General features: G+C 46.3%; 1 protein-coding gene across 1 annotated transcript in view; it reads left to right on the top strand.

The window, feature by feature from the left end:
- The first annotated feature begins 5,081 nt into the window (after positions 1 to 5,081).
- LOC134855404 (uncharacterized) overlaps positions 5,082 to 18,417 on the top strand; it is a 163,397-nt gene continuing 150,061 nt past the window's right edge. The window contains exon 1 of the mRNA XM_063871915.1: positions 5,082 to 5,092. The gene's annotated coding sequence lies outside the window, so the exon portion shown is untranslated. The remainder of the gene's footprint in view (positions 5,093 to 18,417) is intronic.

Raw genomic sequence — 18,417 nt, 5'->3', positions numbered from 1 at the left:
TGCCAAAAGATAGCTGATTCAATGCACTGCCATATTTGCAAACGCCACCTACAAAATGGAGCTCTTGGTGTGTTATTTTCAAAGCATACAATCATCATACAAACATACAGTCAAAGCATACAGCGGGTTACAGAGCAGCAAAATTAATAACGGTTGTTTCTCCTGCTTACAATGCATCCCCGAGAACTTTGCAAAAGGGTCCAACTTGACCAACAGACCAACAAGCACAGCCCCCATCACAACTCATGACGAACATCACTGGCAGCACCCGAAACAAACATGCTGACCAACTCAAAACAATCTAATCCATACCACCCAGCAATCACTACAGCTCCCTCTGACCCTTGGAAGATTATCGACCAAGAAGTTGAAATTAAAAAACACGACATATATCAAAATATCGTTAACTGGAAACCGCGCTTCATAGTTCAAAGCAATTACAAGCCTGGTTTCCAATTCATAGAATTACTGAACCAGCAGCTGTTGTCAATAGTAGAAAACACCGATTTCCAACGTCGCAATGAAAGCCGCATTGATTCTCCCACATCTGCTGCTCCTCAAAACTAAATCTGAAAAAAACGGATCAAGTTCCTAAACTCTGCGCCGCCGCCAAATTCTAGGGAAGCAAAGCCTACTAGAAGTTTTTAATGAAGCAAAGGCTCTCCAAATTAGACATTCAAAACAGAAGAAGTGCGAAGTAACCAAGAAAGTTAAACGACTCGATAAACCATTGGATACAGACAGAATATCTGCCGCCATTGGCTGCCTTTCAGACAGGAAAACCAAATAGAGTACTTCCCCTAAACGACGTTACTGAAAAAATAACAGACCTTATTATTCTGAAAGAAAAACAACTCCAAGCCAAAACAGCGACTACTAACTATATAACTGAAGTAAATGAAGACAAAATGCCATACCACCCCTCTATAATCGACAAATAATTGACAAGACAGGTGGAAATTCAGCCCTAAAAACGCGCGGAAGCTACGGTTCCTTTCAGACAGGAAAACCAAATAGAGTACTTCCCCTAAACGACGTTACTGAAAAAATAACAGACCTTATTATTCTGAAAGAAAAACAACTCCAAGCCAAAACAGCGACTACTAACTATATAACTGAAGTAAATGAAGACAAAATGCCATACCACCCCTCTATAATCGACAAATAATTGACAAGACAGGTGGAAATTCAGCCCTAAAAACGCGCGGAAGCTACGGTCCCTCATGTCTAGATGCCTGCGAATGGAGAAGGATTTTAACTCACTTCGACCAGACATTCATTGAGCTTAGCAAAACAACTGCTAGCTATCCTATGCAATAGCAAGTAAAGTTCTCCACCATGAAAACCTAACGGCCTACAACTCGTGTCCTCTGATACCTCAGGACAAGCGTCCAAGGGTAAGGCTCAATGGTATAGGCAAAATTCTGGGACGAATAAATGTCAAAACAATCACCCAATGTATAAAATCAGACCTTAAAAACCTCGGAAAAATTTTCCAACTCTGCTTAGGTCAAAAGTGTGGAATCGAATATGCTATCCATAGCTTAAAAACGAGTTTGAGAAACCGGAAACAGTCGCCACACTACTTATTGTTGCAGAAAATGCCTTCAATTCGGTCAATTGAGAACGTGCTCTTAAAAATGTAGAAATCCTTTGTCCGGCACTACATCATGCGCTGGCCAACTCATGTAAAAAATCCCTCAAATTGACATGTCAACAACGTGTTTTTGACATCTACCGAAGGTACAACGCAAGGTGATCTCCTCGCAATGGCTATGTACGGAATTTGAATAATTGCACCGATCGGGTCCCCGTAAAAACCAAATTTCAACCAAAAATGGTACGCAGATGATGGAAGTGCTACAGGTGATCTTAGGAGTCTCCGCGCAATGTTGGACAATCTGGGTGTGCACTGAAAAGCTTTCGAATACAATTTGCAGCACTCCAAGTGTCAACTCATAATAAAAGAAAGCCAACGGAAAAAGCGCCATAATTGTATTGGAAGGCAAAAATATTACAAAGGTAGACGTTTTTAGTAGACAGTTTTAGAGTCCTTGGGTCGGTAATAGAAACACGATCAGCATGCGATAAATACATGAAAAGCGTAATTGAAAAGACAACTACCCTAACTAGGAAGCTTTCCAAAATAGCTAAAACATCACCACACAATCCATACACAGAGAGGCGTTCGAAGTGAATTAGGCTTTCTAGCCAGAACAACTCCGGAAGCATTTAGAAAAATGGATGAAAATGAGAACAACGAAAGACAGCAGCTACTTCCTAGTAAACTTGGTAAAAATCAAATAACCGATGACGATCGGATTCTTTTTGCACTACCACTAAGATTGGGAGGATTAGACCTTCTCGGTAACACGGACTTTTCCAAAATCACGAGAAATTTGCGATCCGCTAGAGAACAGTGATCCAGAAAAAGCTTAAATGGAACAAACTCTGATAAATACAAACATCAAAACTGAGAGACAGAACATCACACACTCAAAAAAGGCTCAATCAATGAAAATTTGCTTATCAAAAAAAAACTGACAAAAAACTTGCATCACAGAAAGGAGCGTCGAATTGGCTAAGCATGTTACAATTTTTCCCTCGACAAATCAGTCTTTAAAGATTATTTACATCTGTGGTATGGTTGGGAACTACCAAACACTCCACATTCATGCCCTTGTGGACAACATTTCACACTGACCCACTATCTACACTGCACCAAAGAAATGTTAACGCACATAAGACAATGAAGGTCGCGATACCTTTGGGACACTCATGGACGAAGTATGCCATGATGTTGAAATAGAAACATCGATCGTTGGAACGCGAAAGCCTTCACATCAAAACATCCACTACTGACGATGACGCTCGACTTGACATCAAGGCAAAGGGACTCTGGGAGACCGATTCAGCCGAACCTTTTTTGATGTAAAAGTTTTCAACCACTATGCTGAATCCTGCCCTAAAACTGTATAATACCCTTGAAAAATCATGAGAGTGTCAAAAAATTAAAATACTAACAAAGAAATCTGGATGTGGAACTCAGCAGTTTTTTCTACTAAATTTTGCGTGTACCAAGTTCTACAAAAACTGTACAGAAATTAGCAGAGATATTAAGCGAAAAACCGAACGAATCATACTCGGGCAGAATGAAATTTATATGAACAAAATAAGTTTAGCACTTCTAAGGAGTGCAATCCTCTGCCTCAGGGGGTCCGAAAAACTCAAAATTACATCCAAGATATACGATTCCATTTGTGCTAAAATCGAGGGTATTTTTTAATTGTCATGTCTCTGGATGCATTACAATCGACTTGAATTTTTCATAAATTTTCGCCGATTTAATTATATAGCGTTGGTACGGCCCTATCAAACCTGTGCACGTACCAGAAGTTCGATGGGGCTCAAGAGTTTTGATCATAAATCAGCTCAGTAAATGCTTTGATGTTACTAGCGGATTTCCACAAGGTTCTAAAATGGGCCAGTTACTTTTTCTTTGCTCATAATTGATCTACCGAGTGAAGTGAAGTCCTGTTGTTTTGGCTGTGCGAACGACCACAAGCTGTTTCAATAAATTCTAAAGATCTACAAACAGAGATGGATCGTCTCAGTAAATGTTGCTGTGATAACAGCATGAGTTTAAAAATATCCAAATGTCTTAATTTGATCTTCAAATCAGATAATACATAGCATAAAAAACTTATAGGCGAATACGAGCTTTCAGAACCTGATAACGAGATATATCTAGGAATCATAGTATCGAAAAACTTCACATGCCAACCTCACCTTGCCTGCCAACTGTGAACAGTGAGTGTCAAAAGCCATTATAGCAGTTTTCTAAATCGAGCGAAATTTGTCAAAACCGTCATCATTATCATCAAAAGTAAATGAATACTCTGGCTACCTGGTAACAATTATATCATACGGATGTGAGGCGTGGAACCCAAACAAAACAGAGCTATAAGGCATTGAAGATCAACAAAGGAAAGCTACCAGAAGGATTCTTAACTCCTCGGCTATCCCTTATAAACAAAGACTTGAAAAAATTATATTATGTGCCATTTCCCCGGAGTGGCACATTCGAATCCGCCGCGGCACTAAAGAAATGACGATAAAGGCCTTGCCGATCGGTTACTAGTAAAAAGGAGGGTCAGATTAATCTGGAAATTTTAATTTTCGAAATTTTGATTCTCAGCGGTCTATTTCTGAGGAATGCAACAACGGCCATATTTGGCAAGAAAATCAGAAAAAAAGCAATCGAATTATTAAGACAGGAATCAGTTGGAAGAAGCGCTAGAGATACGAAGCTTTTTATCGTGGCAACAAGACACGATAAGACGCTCACTCCGAAGAAACCATACCGAAGGAAAGTCCAGTGAGATATCCGGAGCGGATCAATACCCTCCCGTGCCACGAGATTGGGAAGACAAGAAAGTTATCTCTAAGGGAAAGTGGAATTGGAGGCCCAAAGCCCAAAGACTTAGAAGACTGCAAACCTTACTTTTAGCTGCTGTGATGCCCTGAGTAGTTGAAATAACTCCAATTTTATATTGTATTTCGAAGCATGAGTTGCAAAAAAGAGGAAAGGGTGAATCCATCTCCAATGGATTCAGTACAAATTGTCACTAAAAACATAGTGAAATATTATATTTGAGCCGTGTTTTTAAATACAATCACATAGTCTGGGGAACCGAGACCCAGTTTGTGGTTGTTCTTGCATGTAAACGAAAGCTGATTAGAAGTCGTTTGACTGATGGCCTAAAAATGCTAACTTTTTCTTAGCCCTAAACAGACCAGAAAATCAACTGGCTAGGTCTAGGAGGGGAGAAACGGGTAGAATTTAGGTAACTGACGCCGGCCAGTTGTCAATGGGTGCTTTTTCTACGCTCCATCACTATGTAGTATTTGGGCGAATGTTACATAGACGTTTTATGGCGCTCATGTGTGGTCACAATTGGCGCGGTTCCACTGCACCCTCCATCGATTGCGAATTTCCGAGTTAAGGGTCTTAATTCGAATATCTTGGTGCAAACGAGGGTATAGTAACATTGACTGACGACTACTAATAGGTTATTATCCTTATTAAATATTACTGATCTCCCATTTTAACCCGAGAAACACCTCAATTTTGTCGAAAAATACTGATTTTCGACCAAACTGTTAACCCCAGAAGTTTTGGATATCGGAGTTTTTCGGACAACAAAAAGCTTCTGCGCAGTGAGCTACTACGCAGTTCGAGCCCCCTTACTAAAGAAACCGCGCAGAATGAGACTTAGTAGAAGTTGGCGAAAATAAACTTTTTCGATCAAAGTTATTGTTATTTCCCAAATTTCGTCAATATGTTTTGAGATTCGAGTTTTTGAATTTTAAGATTTGGAGCGAAAAAAATTTTTCCGTTAGGAGCCTGCTAGCATAACGTGCTAGATTGCTAGAAAAATTTTTGAACAACCCTCCAAATAGCTCCGTGGATAGAACTAGAGATTTAAGAGTCGGAAGAGAAAGGATTCGATAGTTTTTGACAAAATGTTTGTTTCCAAACCATTTTTGGGCCAGTTTTTTGCATTATTCCAGTGCTGTACTGGGCTACTGCGCTCGTTTCAAGTATTTTTATGCAATTTCAGCAAGAATTGCAAAAAAGTCTCTGAGAACCTATATAGGTAGTGAAGAAAGGCCAATCTAGCAAAGGCGTTTTTGTTGATTTCTCAGAGACTAACAAACCGATCAGAATAAGTTTGGTACCATAAGTCGACGTTTTTAACCACTTTAGGTTGATAACTTCAGGAGAGAACATTTTGGAATTTGTGAGGTTCGGAGGGTCCAACTTTTAGGGAACCCTCCGAGCGGCAGAAATTCTTATAAAATCACATTTTTATCAAGTAAGCTAGACCGCGATCGAAGGCTTTACAGTGGTGAAAGAACTTGTTTTCGTGATTTTTGGGGAACCCTCTGAAGCAACCCTCCGGAGTCAGTTAAGCCCCTTAACAACCCTCCTAAGTGGAAATTTTTCACGGAACTCTCCGAGATAGTTCAAACAGCCCCCAGAGTAAATTTAGGCTGTTTGGACCCATTTTAAGACTAGCTGGAGACCCCTTTGAGGCGAGAGTTGGAAAATTTTGAAAGTTGAGGGGACTCTCCGAAGTGACCCTCCGGAGTGACTTAAGCCCTTTAACAACCTTCCTTAGTGGAAATTTGGAGGGACCCTCCGGGAAAATTTAAACATCCTTGGATATCCTTTTAAGATCTAAACAGAAGATCGACCACTCACGAGACGTGTATTTTAGGAAATTAGTGGCCCAGTTGACCCGGAGATCCGCGATCAACTTCGGATTCTAAATCGGGTTCATCAAAAGCATCCGAACAAAATTTTTTTTGATTGTTATTTTGGTTGTGTGGTTTCCTTGAGCTACTTAATAGGAAGGCTCGGGCAATCCGCGAACACATGCCGGAAAGAAGGCCATCCGCGAAAGAAGGCCTCGGTGAGTGAATTAGTCAAGACACACTCACTTGAGAACACAGTGTCCTGGGCTTCGTTCGTTTGGAGTGTTCCAATCGAGAGAAGTCTTTTCATTAGGACTAAGTTTTATTTATCTGTTACTGAAACCATCACTGCTCTTTTGTAGAGAATTGTTTGTTTTTAAACAAAGCAGTAATTTGATACGTCTATTGGGACGTCCAAAACGGAGACCAAGAAAAATAGTCGGAGAAAGGAACAATCCTCCTTAGTCGAGCATTAGTCGGGCAAGATTGCGATGATGTCGAGCGTAAGTCCCAGAGAAGAGCAACCAGGTTAAACAGCGAAAAGAAGTTTCAAGACAATGTACGATGAACGCATGGCGTCGCTCCGAACTGATGGATTGTCTTCTGGCTATGACCATCCGGGGCTGGTGCACTCGGATATGGACTTCACACCTAGCCCGAGACAGGAGAAGAGCAAGAAAGCGTTGTCTAACTAGCCGACTAGACCAATGTCAGATGGGATAACGATGGGAGCATCCTCGACATTCGATAGGCAACCTCAATTCGTTGCAACCTCAATTGAGGTCATCTTCTCTAGGTCTTGCCCCACTGCTGGGATTGGCTGGCGACTTAAGTGACATGTTTACCAGTGTAATGACAGGCCTTGAAGAACTGCGAGACGATATGACCAGGAGGATAGATCGGGTTGACGAAAGGGCTCAACAAATCCATGAAATATTGAGAGACAAGCTGACAGACATAAAGTCACAAGCGAGAAGCGATCAGGCCCAACTGATTCGGAACACCGATCAGTGCCTGGCGGAAAGCTTGGCGCTGGCAACCAAGGAGTCACACTAAAGAAACGTTAGGATGACGAGAGAGATCGAGCGATTGTTGAAAGATCATGACATACCTATGCTCGTACGATGACTAGCCTAGAGAAAAACACGTGAACGCCGAGAGCTTGGTGCTGGCCTTAATTCGACTCAGGAATTTCCTGGTTGAGAGAGGAGTGACCTCTCTCGCTTTACCAGTCAATGATACTAATAGGGGAAAATTGCACCCGAGAGAGCTATATACCCTAGTACATGTAATATTTTCGGAAACGGACAAAGAGGTGTGCTTACATAAGAAGTATTATCTGAGCATATGCTAGAGCCACATTCATTGCTAATAGTTTGGGTTGGGCTTACTTTTAAGGCATTAGGATTAGGTTTTAGGATATTTATTACGTATTAGGTTTTTATGTGATAGTGCTGATGTGTGATATTCGTATGTTATATTATCGGTAGGTTATGTTTTATGTGATGCTTATGTCATGGAAGCCTGGATCATTCTTTGTACGAAAGGTGACAGCGTTCAATTATCTTACTTTGACAAGATCGCAGGTGGATGATCTTGTGCTAGCTTTTAAACTAAGAACCCAGAAAGCTCATGAGAGGAACTTTTATCTAAGGGGACGTCCAAATCGGAGACCACGAACAAAAGTCGGAGAAAGGAACAATCCTCCTAAGTCAAGCAGGGCAAAAATGCGATGATTTCGAGCGTAAGTCCCAGAGAAGAGCAACCAGGTTCAACAGCGAAAAGAAGTTTCAAGAGAATGTACGATGAACGCATGGCGTCCCTCCGAATTGATGGATTGTCTTCTGGCATTGACCATCCGGGGCTGGTGCACTCGGATGTGGACTTCACACATAGCCCGAGACAGGAGAAGTGCAATAAAGCGTTATCTAACTCGCCGACTAGACCAATTTCAGATGGGATAATGATGGGAGCATCCTCGCTATTCGATAGGCAATAGGATTTTGGATTGGAAGAACCGGAGTTGGCGAAGTTCACAGTCGCTCTCCTGAATGCATTAGGAAGAGAAGGCCATGGGACCACCCCACTGAAGTAGTCTTAGTGCTGGCTTTCAGCGAGTCCGGTACCGCCGAGCGCAGCAGGAATCGACTCATGCGATTGAGAAGCGGAGAGATGTCTGGGCATGACCTGGCTCGTGAGCTGGGTCTAGGCGAACAGAGAGACTATAGGCTGGGAGAAACGCCAATGCCGATACGCTCCAGTTCCTCAGCGCAGCCTCTCTTCGGATCAAAAAGATCACGTGATGGGCCGGCCCCATTGCATTCTGTGGACCCGCCAACCGCAGCTTCACCGTCAAAGAAGGTGAGAATGAACGAGCTCGAAACTCAGACGGCGGAAATCAGTGAAACTCTCGCAAAAAGGGACAAAGACTGGGAAGAATTAAAGTTTGAAGAGTATTAGGAGAAATCGAAGAATCCTGACGTATGGAAGAGAAAGTACGATGAGTTGCAGATCGATTTCAAGGAGGAGGAGATCAAGCACCTGAAGGAGCTCTACAATGCGAGAGTGAGCAAATTGTCATCAGATGTACTGGCAATGATGAGCCCTGATACGACGACCCAGGCTAAGGCTCAAGAGCTCTATAGACCGAGTAACGTGACTGCCCAGCAACGAATGAGCACGCCTTCAAACGCAGGAATTACGAAACCTGACCCCTCAGATAGCTACCTGGCGGGTGGGTGAAGACCTCAATTTCAGGAGAAATTTGAGTAGGTGGCCTCAGCTACGATGCAGGAGATACACCGAGCGAGGGACAGGAGCTTGGATAGGATTATTCCTTCTCAGCGTGTAGGCCAGTCACCTGTCAAAAAACAACAGATCTCACAGAACCGGCCGGTCCGGTACTGAGTGGATCCAATGCAAGGTCGCGAGTGATCGACATTTGAAAGGATCGCAACACCCGAAGGAATTTCGTGCAGGTAGCCGCAGAGAATCCGAGGGCGTGCCTGAATGATATGACCTGGAACCCGGCGACGATCCACCAGCCGGTGCCAACTGGCAGCCAACACCTGATCATAGGTGATAGCTTGGTCAACGATCCTAAAGATATCCTCCTTGAAGAATCGACTTGGGCCGAGAGGTGGTCCACCACAGGTGGCTCCCCAGGCAAGTACGAGTATCGCAACCCAACCTACAAGGACGCCACCGGCCCAAAAAATCTCACAAGCAGATCCTGCGGCGGTGATTGATACGAGCAAGGTCAGTGAGTTGCTAAGGAACAGACCAGACCCCAGTCCCTGAGGAGTATACAGAGCAGACAGGGCGATCAAATTGAGCATGAAGAAATCGAACTGCCACGCGGACGCGAAAATGCTCAATGGGCATGACCCTACGGTATCCGGTTTATACCGGATAGCGGGCGTAGACTGGCTTTTGGCCGAAGAGGAGCAATTTAGTTCCGCCACTAAACTGCGACTGGCAGATCTGGAGGGTTCGTCCAGAGACAACACTGTGGGACCACTGAGTACGAGATCACTGACGGCGGTCCGTAACCAGGTGAGAGAAAGAGCCCCACCGAATCGTAAAGGGAAATTTCTGACTGAAACCAAACCCAACAACAACAACACAAGATGTGTAGACAGTTCATGAAACCCCCGGGACAGTCCGTGGGCGAGTATTCCAGGGATTACCCTAGAGTCAGTTCTGTGGAAGGTGATGAGAGAAGATATGCATATCTGGAGTCACCTTAGAGAGACAGCCTGTTTGCACCCAATGACCCTCAAGAGATGAAGCTGGGGAAAATCTTGATAATGTCTAGCTCCGACAACCTATATGCTCCCCTTTCGCTCTTTTGACCGGATAAATTCTTCCTCACAGCTCCCAACCTAGATTGGGGTCAAGCGGTGGGAATGGCAATAAGTGTGCAGAGGGTGGTGAACGTGGACTCAGAGGTGGTGATAGTAGCCGGATCAAATGACCACTTGCAGAATATCCCAAGCTCGGAGGCTGTGCGGGAGGCGATCATGACACTCCTCTCTGCCATGACGGAGGCCGAAAAATCTATTCGGCAATGCTTTACGAGGCAACTGGTCAAGGTCAACTTCATGTTGTCTCCTGGTTATGCCTCGATGCCCGAACCACTGCAACTCGTGTATGCCATCGGCGTCCTGTTGGCGGAGAGACGACTTGATGCCATGATTTCTGGGCCGACCCGACAGGTGGATCCCAACCTTTACTATCCCCTTCAATCAGAACTCCCTGTGATATGGTCGGAAATTTCAATTGCGATTCAAGTATTTAGGGATCATAGCACGGCGAGTGTCGTGTTGGATCAGGGGTTGGGACTAGAGCTTTCCAACTTTAGCCGACTGTTAAAATGAGGCCAGGAGTGGGTGATGAACACCGGTTAGTACAACGGTTAGCAAACAACTTGTGGTTCAGACAGACGGACCACGTGAGGAACGAAAGGGGGACTTGGTGAGGAGAAATGCCCTCTAAACTGAAGAAGACTTGAAGGCTATGGGCTTGAGGACAAAGCCTCACGCCAATCTGTGGTTGTATGTGTCACCTCGGCTGTGCGCGTTGGGGCAGGATGCCTTTGATAGTGCTCCAGCAGTGGTGAGAGAATCCACCAGTATTTGAAGAAGATATCAGACGCGAAAGAACAAGCAGGAGTGAGGATGTTGCAATTGATGCAGCAAATCAACACCATGTCCTTGGACCGTTTCCAAGCGGACGTGCTGGCTACGAGGGCTGAATATGAGAGGTCCGATGCTATTCTCGCAGGGATGGGCATGGGTTCGTCACCCGCGTTTATCAGCAGTTGCTACCATAGGGCATCGAGAAAATTGATAGCCAACATCGTGAGGGTTATCAGGAAATTATTCATTGGCCTTGTGCTGGCACTGTACGTGTCCTTCGGACACGAGAGCTTAGTGACGTAACCTGTGGTGCGTTTCACGCAGGAAATAGCTGATCTCCGACTGGATGGTCTGCTCACATTGATTGTGATAACCTATGGTCGTTTGGGAGACTTGTTTGTTTTGCTGAGATACCCCGAGCAGTTACAAGGACCGAGGAGAAAACTTGATGCCCAAATGGAGACAGCCTCCTATCTAAAACTGAAGGATTGGAGGACCTTGCTACATCAGTACCTGCAGCAGCAGAACAGAAGTTTAACTGGAGAAGACAAACCATTATCCGACAGAAATGAGGTGAAGAATTGTGGCGAGGTGCCCCTGTTGACTGACCCAGCCGTGATGATGCGGATCGATCCGCTAGCACTGATTTTTGGGTTGAGGGAATTTTTGACTGAGGTCTGCGGACCTATAGTGACACATATGTTCCCGGACGGGCAGATGGAGGCGTATAGACATTCTGTTATTTATGTTAACCTTGTGTCAGAAGTGGATTGTTCCGTGCTGAACTGGGTGGAACAGGAGTTAAGAGGACTGGCGAGTGAAGATCGATTATTCGGGAAGATAGCGGAGCCTGGCTGGGTTTTGTGGACCTGAACAACAGCTTTAAGTGCACGATAGGCGGAAAGAACGTTTCGAATGTCCAGTTCAAACCCAAACTCTGGAATTTACGACCAATCATCAAGGGTACGAAAGACGCAGTGAAAATCCCGACCTGGCTGGAGATATACGTCCATGTGAAGGAGAATCAGGACACGTGACCGGATAAGTGCCCTCTGTATCCTCGCATCAGGAGGATGTTGTTGGGAGTGACTAGTCCGGACCTGCACAAGACGTAGAGGAAAGGATGCTCAGGTGAAGCGAGGGAATAGAACGCGCTTCATCAGTTGGAACGCTGCAGCCCTGCACACATTTCATTTTACATTTTCTGACATATGACGTAGAAAGAAGGTTAAGGTCATACCATCCGGGAAGCCAGAGGTATCGGCAGGCCATTGGAACGATGTGTATGCTCCAGCTGACGACAAGTCTAGGTTGAAATGGCCCAGACGGGAAACAGTAGTGATGATGGAAGTGAGCAGGGAGTCCAGAGGAGGCGAGGCATTTATCTGACAATAGATGAAGTGGAGCCGTATGGTGAAGAGTCCGTGGAAAATGTTATCAATGACCGAGTGTTTTACCAAGCAGGTGACCTGATGATACCGGCTCGACCAGATTCAGGATTCGATATGCGCCATGGTCCCTCTGGGCGGGACCTATACCAGGGCATGGAGGAAAGGAAGGAGACGCGGATAAAGAAAACCAAGGGAAAGATGATCCTATGGAGGGCAAAAGCGACCAAATGAGTGAGTTCGATTTGGATGCCCTGGAGATAGATCTCTTAGAATAGGACTTTAATGAGACGGAAGATGGTGGGACGAATAGGACGCTAGTGCTGACGACACCATCATCATTTATGTCACCCACCAAGGAGCCTCCGGCTAGTCTGTCTCCTGTGGAGTCACGGTCCCTGGTTTAGGCTCACCAGAGTAGAGGCGACCCAAGCTGCTCTGTGAATCTCCTCCAAGGCGGAGGATTGATGAGTCGATGCGAGTGGTGTTTCTGAGCACGTTGCCAGAAGAAGAAAGGGATTGATACCAGGATGAGCTGGAGAGAAAAACCGATGAGGTCTGGACGCGCGTAGCCTTAATGGAGAATACTTGGAGCATAATCCGGAGATACGGTAATCAATCCGTGATGAGAGGGGGATTAAACCAACCCCTAATGCGAGAAGTAATAGAAAAGATGGTGGAATCCACTGAATCTGACGGTCTGACCGAGTCAGTCAAAGAGGAGAGCGCTGATGAGAGCCCGATTATGCGAGATCAACCCATCAGAAGAACCAAGAAAGGGCTGAGAAAGTATTAGTCTATTGTGAGAAAAAAAAGGAGAGAGTGAATGATAAGGAGACCAACCCGAAAGACGTGAGGTCGAAAGCCGCAACAGTAGTGATGTCGCTGACGAAGGTGTCCCGTCCAAATGAAGTTGGACAAGGGGATGGTGCAATGCATGGCGGCAGGTAGAAAGAGAAACAACTGCCACCGATGTTGCTGGCAGGACTGATTTCCACGGCTTCGAAAGCAAAGAAGAGCGAGAGGACCTTGGCTGAGACCAGGCTGGAAATGGAGGTCATCAGCCAGTGTAGATCCGGCGGGTTGGAAGACTATAAACCATCGCGCTCGAACACGTCGAAGATGAAGTTGGAGGGAAAGCTCGACGTGGTCGAGTACAGTCGTCTTAATGTGCCCGAGTCAGTCCATATGGGTGATCCTTCTGGTGGCTATATGTTAAACGACCATGACAGCTACCGGGGATTGGAGGAAGTCAGTAGGTGTTCCAATAAAGAACTGGCAGTTACGAGGGAGTTGTTGGAGAAAATTCGGAGTCTGAAGGAGTATGCAGTGCTAGGGAAACGGAGATCCTTCAATACGTGTCGGGTGCCCCGGGAATGGCCTATAATTCATTCGTCAATGAAGAATCAAGGGACCATATATCGACTTTGAACAAGCAGTAATCCTCATTTTCTGGGTAGAGAGAGTGCAAGAATTGGGGACAATAACGTCTGAACAGTCACAGTTAGGAATGATTCTGGAGGAACAAGTGATTGAACCTTCAGATCCCCAGCTGGAGGGACAAGTATGTTTTGAGTGTGGTTCGTGGGACGGTCCACTGAAGACCAGCTTAGTGACGTAGTGGGAACTCATGAAGTCTTCGTGGTGCCCAAATGCGAACGCGGGACTGATATGGGAACTTACCGCTGAGATCGAGCTAGAGGGATATTATGATGAGAGTTTACACAACCTAGCCATGATACATCATTTATTGGCACTGAAAATAAACGAGGCAAGATGACAATCAACCCACGGAACCGTCCGAGGGGAACTCTCCAAAGCGATTGAATGAAGGAGGATACCTGTGAGCTTCGGTTAATTGATGTTGAAAGCGACTGGTGGACCACGGCGCCTTGACGCGAGATGGTATACACTTCATTACCCAACCAGGGATACAAGAGCATTTCAAACAAAGAAAGAAGAAATGGAAGCCGAGCTGCGGACAATGGTCAACCCGGTAGCAAGGGGTAGCCCTGCCGGCAGGGTGAGATCCCACGTACCTCAGCCACTAGTGAATCGTCTAGGACCTCTAGCCACAGAGGCAAACGTGGTGAAGCCCACTCTCAGCTCTGATGTGAGAGAGGTTGGAGACCGCTCCTGCTCCCCGAGGTCGATCCTTGAAGAATCGACTTGGGCCGAGAGGTGGTCCACCACAGGTGGCTCCCCAGGCAAGTACGAGTATCGCAACCCAACCTACAAGGACGCCACCGGCCCAAAAAATCTCACAAGCAGATCCTGCGGCGGTGATTGATACGAGCAAGGTCAGTGAGTTGCTAAGGAACAGACCAGACCCCAGTCCCTGAGGAGTATACAGAGCAGACAGGGCGATCAAATTGAGCATGAAGAAATCGAACTGCCACGCGGACGCGAAAATGCTCAATGGGCATGACCCTACGGTATCCGGTTTATACCTGATAGCGGGCGTAGACTGGCTTTTGGCCGAAGAGGAGCAATTTAGTTCCGCCACTAAACTGCGACTGGCAGATCTGGAGGGTTCGTCCAGAGACAACACTGTGGGACCACTGAGTACGAGATCACTGACGGCGGTCCGTAACCAGGTGAGAGAAAGAGCCCCACCGAATCGTAAAGGGAAATTTCTGACTGAAACCAAACCCAACAACAACAACACAAGATGTGTAGACAGTTCATGAAACCCCCGGGACAGTCCGTGGGCGAGTATTCCAGGGATTACCCTAGAGTCAGTTCTGTGGAAGGTGATGAGAGAAGATATGCATATCTGGAGTCACCTTAGAGAGACAGCCTGTTTGCACCCAATGACCCTCAAGAGATGAAGCTGGGGAAAATCTTGATAATGTCTAGCTCCGACAACCTATATGCTCCCCTTTCGCTCTTTTGACCGGATAAATTCTTCCTCACAGCTCCCAACCTAGATTGGGGTCAAGCGGTGGGAATGGCAATAAGTGTGCAGAGGGTGGTGAACGTGGACTCAGAGGTGGTGATAGTAGCCGGATCAAATGACCACTTGCAGAATATCCCAAGCTCGGAGGCTGTGCGGGAGGCGATCATGACACTCCTCTCTGCCATGACGGAGGCCGAAAAATCTATTCGGCAATGCTTTACGAGGCAACTGGTCAAGGTCAACTTCATGTTGTCTCCTGGTTATGCCTCGATGCCCGAACCACTGCAACTCGTGTATGCCATCGGCGTCCTGTTGGCGGAGAGACGACTTGATGCCATGATTTCTGGGCCGACCCGACAGGTGGATCCCAACCTTTACTAGCCCCTTCAATCAGAACTCCCTGTGATATGGTCGGAAATTTCAATTGCGATTCAAGTATTTAGGGATCATAGCACGGCGAGTGTCGTGTTGGATCAGGGGTTGGGACTAGAGCTTTCCAACTTTAGCTGACTGCTAAAAATGAGGCCAGGAGTGGGTGATGAACACCGGTTAGTACAACGGTTAGCAAACAACTTGTGGTTCAGACAGACGGACCACGTGAGGAACGAAAGGGGGACTTGGTGAGGAGAAATGCCCTCTAAACTGAAGAAGACTTGAAGGCTATGGGCTTGAGGACAAAGCCTCACGCCAATCTGTGGTTTTATATGTCACCTCGGCTGTGCGCGTTGGGGCAGGATGCCTTTGATAGTGCTCCAGCAGTGGTGAGAGAATCCACCAGTATTTGAAGAAGATATCAGACGCGAAAGAACAAGCAGGAGCGAGGATGTTGCAATTGATGCAGCAAATCAACACCATGTCCTTGGACCGTTTCTAAGCGGACAAGCTGGCTACGAAAGCTGAATATGAGAGGTCCGATGCTATTCTCGCAGGGTTGGGCATGGGTTCGTCACCCGCGTTTATCAGCAGTTGCTACCATAGGGCATCGAGAAAATTGATAGCCAACATCGTGAGGGATATTTGGAAATTATTCATTGGCCTTGTGCTGGCACTGCTCGTGGCCTTCGGACATGAGAGCTTAGTGACGTAACCTGTGGTGCTTTTCACGCAGGAAATATCTGATCTCCGACTGGATGGTCTACTCACATTGATTGTGATGACCTATGGTCGTTTGGGAGACTTGTTTGTTTTGCTTAGATACCCCGAGCAGTTACAAGGACCGAGGAGCGAATATGATGCCCAAATGGAGACAGCCTCCTATCTTAAACTGAAGGATTGGAGGACCTTGCTACATCAGTACCTGCTGCAGCAGAACAGAAGTTTAACTGGAGAAGACAAACCATTATCCGACAGAAATGAGGTGAAGAAGTGTGGCGGGATGCCCCTGTTGACTGACCCAGCCGTGATGATGCGGATCAATCCGCTAGCACTGATTTTCGGGTTGAGGGAATTTTTGACCGTGGTCTACGGACCTATAGTGACACATATATTCCCGGACGGGCAGATGGAGGCGTTTAGACATTCTGTTATGTATGTTAACCTCGTGTCAGAAGTTGATTGTTCCGTGCTGGGTGGAACAGAGGGAGTTAAGAGGACTGGCGAGTGAAGATCGACTATTCGGGAGGAGGATAGCGGAGCCTGGCTGGGTGTTGAGGGACCTGAACAACAGCTTTAAGTGCACGATAGGCGGAAAGAATGTTTCGAATGTCCAGTTCAAACCCAAACTCTGGAATTTACGACCAATCATCAAGGGTACGAAAGACGCAGTGAAAATCCCGACCTGGCTGGAGACATACGTCCATGTAAAGGAGAATCAGGACACGTGGCCGGATAGGTGCCCTCTGTATCCTCGCATCAGGAGGATGTTGTTGGGAGTGACTAGTCCGGACCTGGCACCTAGGATTGGAGCTGCACAAGACGTAGAGGAAAGGATGCTCAGGTGAAGCGAGGGAATAGAACGCGCTTCATCAGTTGGAACGCTGCAGCCCTGCACACATTTTAATTTAAATTTTCTGACATATGACGTAGAAAGAAGTTTAAGGCCATACCATCCGGGAAGCCAGAGGTATCGGCAGGCCATTGGAACGATGTGTATGCTCCAGCTGACGACAAGTCTAGGTTGAAATGGCCCAGACGGGAAACAGTAGTGATGATGGAAGTGAGCAGGGAATCCAGAGGAGGCGAGGCATTTATCTGACAATAGATGAAGTGGAGCCGTATGGTGAAGAGTCCGTGGAAAATATTATCAATGACCGAGTGTTTTACCAAGCAGGTGACCTGATGATACCGGCTCGACCGGATTCAGGATTCGATATGCGCCATGGTCCCTCTGGGCGGGACCTAGACCAGGGCATGGAGGAAAGGAAGGAGACGCGGATAAAGAAAACCAAGGGAAATATTAGGGCAAAAGCGACCAAATGAATGAGTTCGACTTGGATGCTCTGGAGATAGATCTCCTAGAAGAGGACTTTAATGAGACGGAAGATGGTGGGACGAATAAGACGCTAGTGCTGACGACACCATCAACATTTATGTCACCCATCAAGGAGCCTCCGGCTAGTCTGTCTCCTGTGGAGTCACGGTCCCCTGGTTGAGGCTCACCAGAGTAGAGGCGCACCCAAGCTGCTCTGTGAATCAACTCGAAGGCGGAGCATTGATGAGTCGATGCGAGTGGTGTTCCTGAGCACGTTGCCAGAAGAAGAAGAATGGGATTGATACCAGGATGAGCTGGAGAGAAAAACCGGTGAGGCCTGGACGCGCGTAGCCTTAAGTGAGAACACTTTGGGCATAATCCGGAGATACGGTACTCAGTCCGCGATGAGAGGGGGATTAAACCAACCCCTCATGCGTGAAGTAATATAAAAAGATGGTGGAATCCACTGAATCTGACGGTCTGACCGAGTCAGTCAAAAAGGAGAGCGCTGATGAGAGCCCGATTATGCGAGATCAACCCATCAGAAGAACCAAGAAAGGGCTGAGAAAGTATTAGTCTATTGTGAGAAAAAAAAGGAGAGAGTGAATGATAAGGAGACCAACCCGAAAGACGTGAGGTCGAAAGCCGCAACAGTAGTGATGTCGCTGACGAAGGTGTCCCGTCCAAATGAAGTTGGACAAGGGGATGGTGCAATGCATGGCGGCAGGTAGAAAGAGAAACAACTGCCACCGATGTTGCTGGCAGGACTGATTTCCACGGCTTCGAAAGCAAAGAAGAGCGAGAGGACCTTGGCTGAGA

This window comes from Symsagittifera roscoffensis, chromosome 10 (genome assembly GCF_963678635.1).
Source record: "Symsagittifera roscoffensis chromosome 10, txSymRosc1.1, whole genome shotgun sequence".
In the NCBI taxonomy this organism is placed as follows: domain Eukaryota; kingdom Metazoa; phylum Xenacoelomorpha; order Acoela; family Convolutidae; genus Symsagittifera; species Symsagittifera roscoffensis.
This window is presented reverse-complemented; position numbering and strand designations above follow the sequence as displayed.